This window comes from Hyperolius riggenbachi, chromosome 10, assembly GCF_040937935.1.
Source record: "Hyperolius riggenbachi isolate aHypRig1 chromosome 10, aHypRig1.pri, whole genome shotgun sequence".
In the NCBI taxonomy this organism is placed as follows: Eukaryota; Metazoa; Chordata; class Amphibia; order Anura; family Hyperoliidae; genus Hyperolius; species Hyperolius riggenbachi.
The window spans coordinates 158,096,947-158,109,471 of record NC_090655.1 but is presented as its reverse complement, the minus strand read 5'-3'; the positions used below and the strand labels follow the sequence as shown (position 1 = coordinate 158,109,471).

The window sequence follows — 12,525 nt, the reverse complement described above, 5'->3', positions numbered from 1 at the left end:
CATCTCAGGGTCTGCGTGTAGCAGAGGATACACGCAGATACTGAGAACATGTTCCTAAAAGAAGGCCATCGGACTACTCTGACCTCAACCACAGGAACAGAAAACATTGGCCATATTTAATAAACATCCACGGTCCTGCATATAGGCCAAATGCCTCATTGATTATTAATCAAGTAGGTGTGTATGATGACACCACAAGTGGGTCCACCAATAGACTAATCTAGGGGGTGGCGAAGATGATGTCATATTTAACTCTTTCCTAGTCGGTATTAAAGGCTGAGGGAGCTATGAGAGCTCACTTCTGCTTCTTCCTTCCGCACTAGCTCGCAAGGCCGACTGGGACCTCTAAGCATGTTCTTCCTTTCTGTAATCTGATATAATGTATGTTGTACATAGGTAGTTTAGTGTAACGTAGTTAGGAAGAAGGTACCTGATAGACTTCAGCAGGGAGTCTCATCACGAGCTTGTAACGCAACATGAAGATTGGCATAGCTAGGATATGATGACTGTATCTATCTGTCTTTCTGTGACTTGAATAAATAACGTAAACATTGAAGAAGCCTGAGAAAGTCTATCTCCTGTTTGCTGTGTGGAGAGTCAAGTGATCTCACAGTCTGTGAGACGATGGTGTCGAAGCAAGGTGATAAGAACAGTTTATAACAGTGGTACTGAAACCCTTCCCTGCCTAGAAAAACAGGCAGACAGGGGCCGGGGCCGAAGAAGGTGTTTTCAAGATATTCCACAGCAAAACAAGCGGGATAGACGGACGCGGACGGTAAAGCTTATCAAGCTGATACTGATAAGCTGGTGTGGGGAGTGTGCATTGCGGGAGCCAAGCAAGCACACGGGCTGCAATTCGAGGATCAGCGGCGAAACTCTTGGACGTTACACTGTAACTGCATGTGCACACAGTTACAAGCCTAAAAACCTGGGTCAGAAGGAACTCTCCGAGGCTACGGCTGCTCGCAACTGCCGCTGGAGATTGATCCGCTGTGGGGGAAGGTGGATGCCCCCACTGACGTTCCGGAGTCCACAGAAGTTTCGTGGGAGGAAAAGTTGCGGAATGCTGATGAATTGCGAAGAATCTGCAGCTCAGGCAAGTTTGATTTACGTTGTTAGATGGCGTTATCTGTGTTGTATTTTATAACAAGGAGAGGATAATGTGTTAATGTGTACATTCTGTGTTAATTGCAGCGTGGTGGCTGCAGGCTTCTCATCTCTCCCGTGCGTGGTGGGAGGGGTGAGGCTGTTTTCAGAGTTTATGTGCTTGGTTTTTTTTCTTCGGATTCAAGCTTCCTGTGTTGTATATTTAGGTAGTGGTTATCTCTGCATTTGTCTCAGGCATGTTTTTGCTGGAAAGAAGTCGATTGGTTTTTTTTTTTCCTCTCTCTTCTCTTCTCTCCCCGTCTCTACAGAGGTTGGGAAAAATGTCCAGATAGAGCAGGGGGGGGGGGGTCCCCCGCAGCAGGAGATAAGCCGGTAGTAATGGATGAGGGGAGAGAAGAAAGGAAGGAGAGTGAGTGACAGGGGTAAGCTGGGTTTTTTTTTCCTCTTCTTCTTTTCCTTTTTTTTTCCCGGTGAGCTGGTTAGACAGGAAGGCACAACCCTTGTCTCTGGGTAGCTGTGTGAGTAAGATTATAGTTACAGCTGAGATAATGGGTGAGGTGCGACTGTACTCGGGCGTGTTTTTTTCGGGCAGCATGTTTGGTTCCCTGTCCGTAGTGGATAGCGTAGTGAGAGGTGCAAGCTTATCTAGTTCCAGTCAGGGCCGCTAAAATTTCTAAATGTATATATAGGTTTAATGTTGTTTAGTCACGTCAGAGTGATAAATGTGCGTCTCAAAAGTACTAGCTGTTAATGTGGTTTAGAGTTACGCTGAGCGCTTGAGTAGTTTTGAGGTATGGCGGAGATAAGCTGCAGATGATTTGTGGAAAGAGGGAGTTTTCCACGTCCCAAGGATTTCTCCTTAGGTTTTTACGGACATCCAGGAATGTATGTGGCGCAATGCTTTTTTTTTTACTCTGCATTGTGGATAGATGCTGAGTAACTATACATAAAAAATGTTTGTTCTGTTTGTATTTTGTTTTCTCTCCTAAGATATAGGAACGAGAGGCTGCTATGGGAGCAGCCATCTTAGCTGGCAGTCCAGGACTCAAAATGGCGGCAGTGGAGAGAGCCCGCCCCCGAGAGTCATGGCCCCCACACGTCATGGCGGGGGGAGGAGGGGCTGGGGGATCCACGGCACGTCAGGCTGTGCTCGCGGCTCCGGGCAGAGCAGCTGAAAGGGAGGGGGGTAGAAATACAGAGACATGCTACTGTGTGTCTCGGGTCTCAAAGTATTTCCCCAGAGTTTTTCCCTGAGTCCATGGAAAGGAATGCCAGGATACGTGCACCAAGCTATTACTGTCAGATTAGCAGGAGCACAGATAGGAAGTGTGTCCCAGCTAGGTGCAGGGACACACGTAGCAGTGCAGGTCAGGAAAGTGTCTGTACTGAGTTGCTTACGGGATTATTCCTGTAAGTGGGGCACCTTAATGGGTGGTGCAGCATGAATTCCCAATAGAGTATAGGGGGGGGGGGGGACAGTGCATCAGGGGGGTGCCGGAGGTGGAAAAAAGGGAGTTGACCAATCCGGGTTTCCGTCGCCGCTGCTGCAGAGCGGTAACGTTTTTTCCGGTTTTTGTCGTGGACAGGGCCAGAGCCTGACTGAGAGATCTATGCTGGGCTGGGGCTGTTTTTTTGTGCGTTTTTTTCGGCCACTGATTGGTCAAATATGTTTTTTCCAGCTCCTATCAATTGTAGCACTAAGAACAAGAACTGACAGCAGTTCAGGGGGCAATTATACAGATGATAGAATTGCCGTTTACAGAGTGACAGTGTATCAGTACGGTGTTTGCCATGTGACTGCCTACCAAGTGGGCATTCAGGGATCTGCATACAGGCATGTGACGCTGGTATGCTTAGCCCTGCACCCTGTGTAGTTTAAGTGTAAAGTGCTCCTTCCTACAGGGAGGCAGCCATTTTTTTTTGGTAGTCTAGGTAGTGGCACGGCAAACATTGATCAGAGGACACAACACACAGAACTTCTAGCAGAGCTGGTATCGCGATGAAGTTCTAGATAAGTAAATGCGATAATGAGTAAGAGCATTGCAGGCTCACCTGCAAAGCAGCATCAGGTGTGGCATCCGTAATCTGTGCATGCGACGGCCGCGCATGGACAGATGAGGGGGGATGTGGAGTGAGCTGCAATGGGGTGAGAGCTTCCAAAGGTGAAGCGAGCTTCCAAAGGTGAAGTCCGCGGGAGCATATTTTAAACAGGTAAGTACTGAGGATAGTACTGAGGTAGGGGGGTGAAGTTTAACTCCAATCTACCAAAAAGAGTAAACAGAGTTCATGAGAACCATAAAACAACGAGATCAATTACGGTATATATTGATCATTTTAAAGGGTAAAGAGTACAAGCCGCAGGGCGAATCCCAAATCATTAATAAGAATTGATTTGTTTGTATTTCGATTTCAGGTGTTTGGCAATATGGAATTGAGACAGCTGCAGTGCTGGCAGCAAAGCTGGAGATGTCAGTCGGATAAGCGAAAGGTTCCAGATGCCAATCTAAGCTTGGAGAAACACGAGATTCCTGAAATGGGAAAGAGACTAAAACACGAGATTCCTGAAATTGGAAAGAGACTAAAACACGAGATTCCTGAGATCGGAAAACGTCTAAAAAAACTGTCTGAGCAAAGCATAGTGCAAATTGCTAATGTTTTTCTTTCCCAAGGTGGTGCTTTTATAATGAAGAGTACCGTGCTGATGGTGAACCTAGGTTGCCATTCCGTCCTAGGAGAACGAAGAGAGGACATTCTCATGTATAATAAGGGGTTAATGAGAATGCAAGGCCCAAGCATGTTAATGTTTGGTGACAAAGGTACTGATCCTTTCACACCTCCCTCTGATTGGCACAGATGGACCAAGCAGGGATGGAGGAAAAGAGCACTTGTGCCAGGAGAAAACAAATTTCATGGCACAATGTGGGTGAAAGGTCTGAAAGGTCAGGTGTGCTGGCAGGGTGACTGGAAAGGCAGTGGAAATCTGCTATTGAAGGTCACACTCCCAGAATCGATGCACCGATCCAAAGGTTTGTTAAAAGGTACATTGCAGTACAATGGGTACATGCAAAAGGTGGAGTGTGTGATTCAGGGGTACCTTGTCTTGGTTATGCAGAGTGAGATGGTTCCAGATTGGAGAGGAACGAGCAGGAGGTGTCAATTCTCTTACCAGAGAGACGCAGGGGACAACATCACACTCTGGAGCTACCAACAGAGAGTGCCTCTGAAACAACTATACACACGTAAAGGCTGGAAAGCCGAGGGTTGGTGGTTCTCGAAACAAGAAGTAAAAATCGAGATCAAGCCACATTTCCAGGTGACAAAGAGGGTGGGGAGAGCGGTCCCGGGGGAGGGAACGCCAACACAGGGAACCCCATTCACACTACACGGGTCACAACAGGGGACGATATTACACAGTCCATATGCAGCAGCTTATCCTCATGATAGTTGGGTAAGTGAAGAGGTACTCTTAATCGAACGATTGCAGAGAGTACAGTCTTCCCGACCTCACAGCTGGGGACATATTTTGTCAGCGAGAGATTGGACAAGGGGAGGTATATTAATTTTTCTGGAGAAGGATCTTTAGCATGGCAGCTTCGAGATGCTTGGGTGAACAAATGGAAACGGTGCAACATTCCTTTAGGCACCGCTACTTCCTTAGTTCCCACCTCAACCCGTGTCTTACACCAGGACCTGAGAGGTCAACCTTTTTTGGTGCTAGACGGGGAGGTGAAGCAAGTAGAGTTGTCCTCATGTGGGCAATTCTTGCAGAAGTACCTGCGTTGGCCGGGGCAAGTCAAATTTAGTGAAGAAGCCTGCAGGCTCAATAACGCAGAATGCGAGGCTACCATTCAAAAGATCCACCCTGAAGCCCAACCGATAGTTCCGGTGGCTGAAGGAAAGGTTTGGTTTTTTAACATAAGTTCTAATGATACATTCAAGGTATATTCTCATAATTGTTCCGATAAGGGGGAGATTCCAAGGGGAACATATTGGGTGAGTGGAGATCCCATATGGATCCTGTCATCCAGGTTGGATGACGTTGTTTCTCAAATTGTTAAGAAAAATCTAAAGTTCAAAGTTTCACTGGTAGTTCCCATCCTGAAAGAGAACATGACATGGGACGAAGGGAAACAGGTTTTGATCCAAGACGACCACATTTTGTTACAAAGGTTAAACAAACAATACACTAAGTTAGAGGTAAGATTTCACCATGATACAGGTGATCTTCACGAGGTAGAACACAAAAATGAGCAGGTGAGTTCCAGTCTGACCTGGTGGACAAAGGTTCCGGTGATGTTCCAGGGACACTCGGACTGGGCCTCTGCAGTTCCAAAGTTCTTTCTACACCCACTGGTCGTCTGGATGGGGATGACAACTTTAGGCATCATTATCCAGGTGAGGTTGCGTGTTAAAATTACGTAAAACAAATTAACCTGGTCCAGAGATTGGTGCCTCATAAACAATCTCCTGAACCAATAGTTTAAATTAAGGGATATACAGGGTTACGGGTATAGGTTTAGTAGTACCTGTGATGGAGCTGATTGTATAAAGGCGCTCTTTTAGAAGGCACCTGGCACTGCTCCATCGAGTAACAAACAAACGAGTTTCACTTTTCTGTGGTCATGCAAGTTTGTGAGTGATACGTGAGTGACGCAAATGCTGAGCATGTGGTATAGAGGGACTTAGAAGTAGGGCCTCCCCAGAGAGCCTGGTTACAGGAAGACGAAGAGGTCTTGCTCTCTCTCTTCCAGGGGTAATCGCCTAGAGCAGAGAAGTTGTGTGAGCACGAACATCGAAAAGTGAAACATAAAAGAAAAGAAACCAGGTACTGGGAGGTTCAGACGCTGGGATCTGCGGGTCAAGCCGTTTTAGGGGGGACTGTTATAATTTAAGTAGGCCTCAGTTACTTGGCCTGAGTTTTATGTAAAAGGCTTGTCCGCAGTGTATGCCTTTAAAATAAATAGAGGTTTTGTGATGCAGGCAGAGGCATCTCAGGGTCTGCGTGTAGCAGAGGATACACGCAGATACTGAGAACATGTTCCTAAAAGAAGGCCATCGGACTACTCTGACCTCAACCACAGGAACAGAAAACATTGGCCATATTTAATAAACATCCACGGTCCTGCATATAGGCCAAATGCCTCATTGATTATTAATCAAGTAGGTGTGTATGATGACACCACAAGTGGGTCCACCAATAGACTAATCTAGGGGGTGGCGAAGATGATGTCATATTTAACTCTTTCCTAGTCGGTATTAAAGGCTGAGGGAGCTATGAGAGCTCACTTCTGCTTCTTCCTTCCGCACTAGCTCGCAAGGCCGACTGGGACCTCTAAGCATGTTCTTCCTTTCTGTAATCTGATATAATGTATGTTGTACATAGGTAGTTTAGTGTAACGTAGTTAGGAAGAAGGTACCTGATAGACTTCAGCAGGGAGTCTCATCACGAGCTTGTAACGCAACATGAAGATTGGCATAGCTAGGATATGATGACTGTATCTATCTGTCTTTCTGTGACTTGAATAAATAACGTAAACTTTGAAGAAGCCTGAGAAAGTCTATCTCCTGTTTGCTGTGTGGAGAGTCAAGTGATCTCACAGTCTGTGAGACGATGGTGTCGAAGCAAGGTGATAAGAACAGTTTATAACATATACATGGGGCTTTATGAAGAAGCCTTTGTGTATACTAATTCTTTGTTCCACCAGCACGCTTTGTGCTGGTGGCGTATTATAGATGACATCTTTTGCATTTTGAGGGGGCCACAGAGCAGCTTGCGGGACTTCGTATCACAGCTCCACAGCTCCTGTCCTTATGTGCGACTCACGGTCCATGCTGACACTACCAGCGTCCCGTTTCTGGATGTGTTGGTCTCCATTGGTGACACTGGGGTGAAGACGGATTTGTATGTGAAGAGTAGTAGAGACCGTAATTCGGTTCTGCATTTTGATAGTTTTCACCCCATGAGCACCAAGGTGAGTATTCCCCAGAGCCAGCTCTCAAGAGTGACTAGGATTGTCAGTGATGGAGATACACGTGTTGCACGTGGACAGGAGATGGTGGATAAATTTAGATCTCGTGGTTATCCGGACCAATGTTTTAATTCCAGAGTAAGGAGGCGCACAGAGGGTGCTGGTGCCAGATTGCCTTTTGTCTCTACATTCAATGTGTGCAGTGAGGCTGTGACTCGCAGTATCCGCAGACATTGGCACATTTTGAGAGATGGGTTGCCTGCAATTCCTGAATTTAGGTACCCTCCTCTCATGTCGTTTAAACGTGCCCCGACAGTACGCGATAAGATCACGGCGGTTACTACGACGCGTCCTGGTGAGGGTCGTCGTGGTATGTATCCCTGTTTGTGTTGCCACATGTGCAACAATGTGATTAGAGGCAAGACTTTTTCGCATCCCTCCCTTTGTGCTCCTATGCGCATTAATGGTCTGTACAATTGTGATTCCACTTATGTGGTGTATATGCTTAAATGTCCTTGCGGTCTATCCTATGTCGGTAAAACGACTCAACGACTTAAGGACCGCATTGCATCGCATAAATCGAATATACGTAACCCTCTATGCAACCTGACTGTGGCTGAGCATTTTCATAGTTGTCGCCACACGGTTTCTCAGTTAAGGGTTACGGTTATTGATGGAATTCTTGCTAACTATAGGGGAGGGAATCGTGATAAGGCTTTGCTTCGCAAAGAGGCATAATGGATAAGGAGACTGGGCACCATGGGATCAGGGGGACTAAACAAGGAATATGATCTCAGGTTTTGTCTTTAGTGATGGGAGGTGTCTGTTGCTGAGGGTCTCATATATCTTGTTCATTTATTTTCTGTTTTTCTAGATGCTCTTATCATGTTTTTATATGGTGCACTGGACTGATCTGATGGGGAATTCGTAAGTCTTTTTTTATATAAAAATGTTTTTCTTAACATGTGTCTTTTTATCTATTCGTTTTTGTGTTTACAATTTTTCTATTATGGCACATGCCTAGGAGTTAGGCTGGTGCGGTGTTGTTATGACGCCGCACATGCCTTTGATATTTTTACACAGCGGTGCGGCGTTGCTATGACGCCGTACACTCCCCCTGTTGCCAAGCGTGGCCAATGACGGCCCTCTATTGATATGCACGGCGTATAGCCGTGACGTCAGTAGGGGCGGCGCCTGGTCTCGCACTGGATTGGCCGGCGGCTTAGTACAGCTCTGATTGGCCTGACACCATGAGACAGCGCTGAGGGAGGCAGAGGCTTGGCGTTCGGCGGTTTTCCGCTGTGGATGAGTTATGTGAGGATGGGAACTCAATGGTGGATGACTAAGGTAAGCCAGAGTTATTAAATGCTTTCTTTGCTTCTGTCTTCACAAAAGAAACAGCACTTTCTGCAAACTACAGAGGCAGAAGAGTCTCAATCTTCTAACTGTAATATTAAATACTTAACGCAGGAAGAAGTGAAGGCAAGACTAAATAAATTAAAAATAGACAAGGCACCTGGCCCGGATGGCATGCATCCTCGGGTTCTAAGGGAATTAAGTTCAGTTATAGATAAACCCCTTTATCTTATCTTTTGTGACTCTCTTGCAACTGGCAGAGTCCCAGTGGATTGGCATACAGCCCACGTTTTCCCATTATTTAAGAAGGGCAAAAAATCTGATCCAGGAAATTATAGACCTGTAAGTTTAACATCAGTTGTATGCAAACTATTTGAGGGGTTACTAAGAGATACTATACATGACTTCATAGTAGAAAATAATCTTATTTCTCAGCATCAACATGGGTTTACTAAAGACAGGTCCTGTTTGACTAACATGCTCAGTTTTTATGAGGTAGTGAATGCTAATATGGATATTGGGAATGCTGTAGATGTGATATACTTGAACTTTGCAAAGGCCTTCGACACTGTTCCCCACAAAAGTCTGGTGCAAAAGTTGAGGATGCAAGGACTGGGGAAGAGTCTGTGTTCATGGATAGGGAACTGGCTAATGGACAGAAAACAAAGAGTTGTGGTCAATGGATCGTACTCAAAATGGGAGACTGTTAGCAGTGGGGTCCCGCAGGGGTCTGTTCTGGGTCCAGTGCTCTTCAATTTATTTATTAATGACCTAGTAGATGCAGTAGTGAGCAATGTTGCTATTTTTGCAGATGATACAAAATTGTGCAGAATCATCAACTCTCAGGAAGATAGTGTCATATTGCAACAGGATCTGGATAGGATGGCTATATGGGCACATACATGGCAGATGAAATTCAATGTTGACAAATGTAAGGTCATGCATTTTGGACGTACTAATGGTCTAGCACCATACAAAATAAATGGGATACAGTTGGGGACATCAAACTTGGAGAAGGACTTAGGAGTACTCATTGACAACAAGTTAAATAATCGTACTCAATGCCAAGCAGCTGCAGCTAAAGCTAACAAAATTTTGGGATGCATTAAAAGGGAAATAAAAACTCGAGATGCTAGCATAATATTGCCCCTGTTTAACTCTCTAGTAAGGCCACATCTGGAATATGGAATTCAGTTCTGGGCACCACATTACAAAAAAGATATTGCAGTTTTAGAGCAGGTGCAGAGACGAGCAACAAAATTGATGCGTGGGATGGAAGGTCTCACTTATCGAGAAAGGTTAGATAAACTGGGTTTATTTAGTCTAGAGAAAAGACGCCTTAGAGGGGATCTAATTAACATGTATAAATACATCAGAGGGCAATATAATACCTTGGCGGATGAGCTTTTTGTCCCTAGGCCTTCTCAAAGGACTAGAGGACATGATCTACGCATGGAGGAAAAACGTTTTAACCATTTATTTAGGAAAGGGTTCTTTACAGTAAGAGTGATTAAGATGTGGAATGCATTGCCACAGGAAGTCGTTATGGCAAACTCTATACCTGCATTTAAAGGGGGCTTAGATGCTTTCCTTGCGTTGAAAGACATCCATGGCTACAATTACTAGGTAATGCCTAATGATGTTGATCCAGGGATTTTATCTGATTGCCATCTGGAGTCGGGAAGGAATTTTTCCCTTTAGGGGCTAATTGGACCATGCCTTGTAAGGGTTTTTTCGCCTTCCTCTGGATCAACAGGGATATGTGAGGGAGCAGGCTGGTGTTGTACTTTATACTGGTTGAACTCGATGGACGTATGTCTTTTTTCAACCAAAATAACTATGTAACTATGTAACTATGTAACTATGTCTGTGTTATTTTTGACCTGAGTCCCCCATCGGGTCCGTCGGTGTCCCCTCCCATTATGTGGGTGTATAAATATGGTGTTTGGGGTGTGATTCACTTTGTGAGCAGTTTGATAAAGGGCTGGTTAGCCCGAAACAGCGTCTGTCACTGCTGTTATGTGACCAAATAAAGAGCTATTTATACTATTTGGTGGTGCCGACCCGTCCATTCCTTCTACTGCACTTGTCCCAAGAGGCACTGGGACGGGGTCGAGGCACACCCGCTTTCGCTTAGGTGCTCCTCACTTCACCTACTTACCTCCCACCAAGCAGCGTAGGGCAGGGAGCAGTGCAATACTTACATACTCCAGTGCTGCAGGTCTCCTCCGTGCATCACAGTGACACACTCTCTGCTGCTCTGGCTCCAAATCATGTCACTCGCATCAGTCATGTGTTTGCAAAAGGTGAATGGCAGAAGAGTGTGTACAGCTGTAAAGCATGAAGAAGACCCACAGTGCTGGAGTAGGTAAATATTACAACACTACTTAGGGATGAGCTTCCAGAGTTTGAATCTGCACTTTTCTGATTTAAAATCTGCTTTCCGAAGTGGAAAACGGTATTCGAAAATCAGTATGTGGAAATCAGAATTTTGTGGAATTTCCGAGAGTAGAATTCTGAGTATCAAGACTCAACATTTTTAGGCCAATCACAAGACTCAGAATTATAAGGCCAATCGGAAAATTCAGAAATGCACCATGGTTGGCATTTGGCATTGTGGATACCGCGCAACAGGGACGGATTTACCATTAGGCACTTCATACCCCAGTGGCTGGATAGTGTAATGGTTAAGGGCTCTGCCTCTGACACAGGTGACCTGGGTTTGAATCTTGGCTCTGCCTGTTCAGTATGCCAGCACCTATTCAGTAGGAGACCCTGGGCAAGACTCCCTGACACTGCTACTGCCTATAGAGCGTGTCCTAGTGGCTGCAGCTCTGGTGCTTTGAGTCTGTCAGGAGAAAAGCACAATATAAATGTTCTATCTCTGTCTATCTATACCAGGCATGGGCAAACTTGGCCCTCCAGCTGTTAAGGATCTACAAGTCCCACAATGCGTTTGCCTTTATGAGTCATGACTGTGGCTGTAAGACTCCTGCAATGCATTGTGGGACTTGTAGTTCCTTAACAGCTGGAGGGCCAAGTTTGCCCATGCCTGATCTATACTCATTTCTCCTGGGAGGGGAGCGGGCATCTGGGGTTCCCTTCTTAAAGGGGACTCCCAGATGCCACCATGAACTCCCCCCCCCCCCCGGGAGTCACCCCTACCTCCTCCTGGAGCCCCGGAGGTGGGGAAGAGCACCCCCATACCATGGACTATGCGAGCTGGTATAGCTCAGGGTGCAAAGCCCCAGTCAGCCGGGGCTCCGCATTCTGGCTATCCCAGCCTGCATAGGGACAAGGGGTTACAGAGGCTCGGGAGGGGGACCCCACGTCATTTAAAAAAAAATTCCCAGAATCAGCACAAAATTTTTTTTTTTTTTAATATTGTTTCCCACTATCTTCTTAACATATCCTGCAAATTTGGTGTTTTTATGATGTAAGGGGGCTTTGCTATTAACTGCTAAAGTCGGCTGGTTTTGTTTCATTTACAAACTGTCATTTACCGCATTTGAATGTATACTTTTTTCCTTTGAAATTTGAAAATTGATTTTCTCAAAAAGTGTAACGTCTTTTTGAAAAAAAAAAATCCTCTTGTTCCCACTATTCTTCTTAAGGTATCTGTCAAATTGTGTGTTTATTATACCATGTAAGGGGTATATTAACCCCTAAAGTCGCTAAAGTCAGTGGGTTTTGGTGGTTTAATCACTGGGTGAACCCGTGATCACGGCCAAATCACCGATCCGAATTTGAGTACCCGAATTTGGGAAAATTGACTCGCTATGAGCATCCCAGTGCCTGATGCCTGACATACACAGGCACAGTTTTTTTCGACATGCCCAAAAGATTGTTCCCTCTCTGATCGACCCCTGATCAGAGAGGGATCTATCATTGCCACACATTTCACATCGATTTTTAATAGATTTCAACATGAAATCTATTAAAGATCAATTACTGTCACTCCTCCAGGTGTCCACCTGCTATACTGCTCTCCCTGAGGCCCTGCAGAGTATTAGCACAGCGGAGCGCTCTGCCCAGCTCTCCAACCTGTGTGCTCCTTTCTCTGCGCTGCTGTCTTTTCCCGCTGCTTGTAATG

General features: G+C 45.6%; 1 long non-coding RNA gene across 2 annotated transcripts in view; it reads left to right on the top strand.

The window, feature by feature from the left end:
• The window catches only part of LOC137533796 (uncharacterized), a 171,931-nt gene that overhangs the window by 26,124 nt on the left and 133,282 nt on the right, over positions 1-12,525 (top strand). Inside the window, exon 2 of one of the 2 annotated variants that reach the window (XR_011024216.1) lies at positions 7,951-8,003. The exons of the other annotated variant lie outside the window; for it this stretch is intronic. This is a non-coding gene — a long non-coding RNA (uncharacterized lncRNA). The remainder of the gene's footprint in view (positions 1-7,950; positions 8,004-12,525) is intronic. 2 annotated transcript variants of the gene reach the window in all.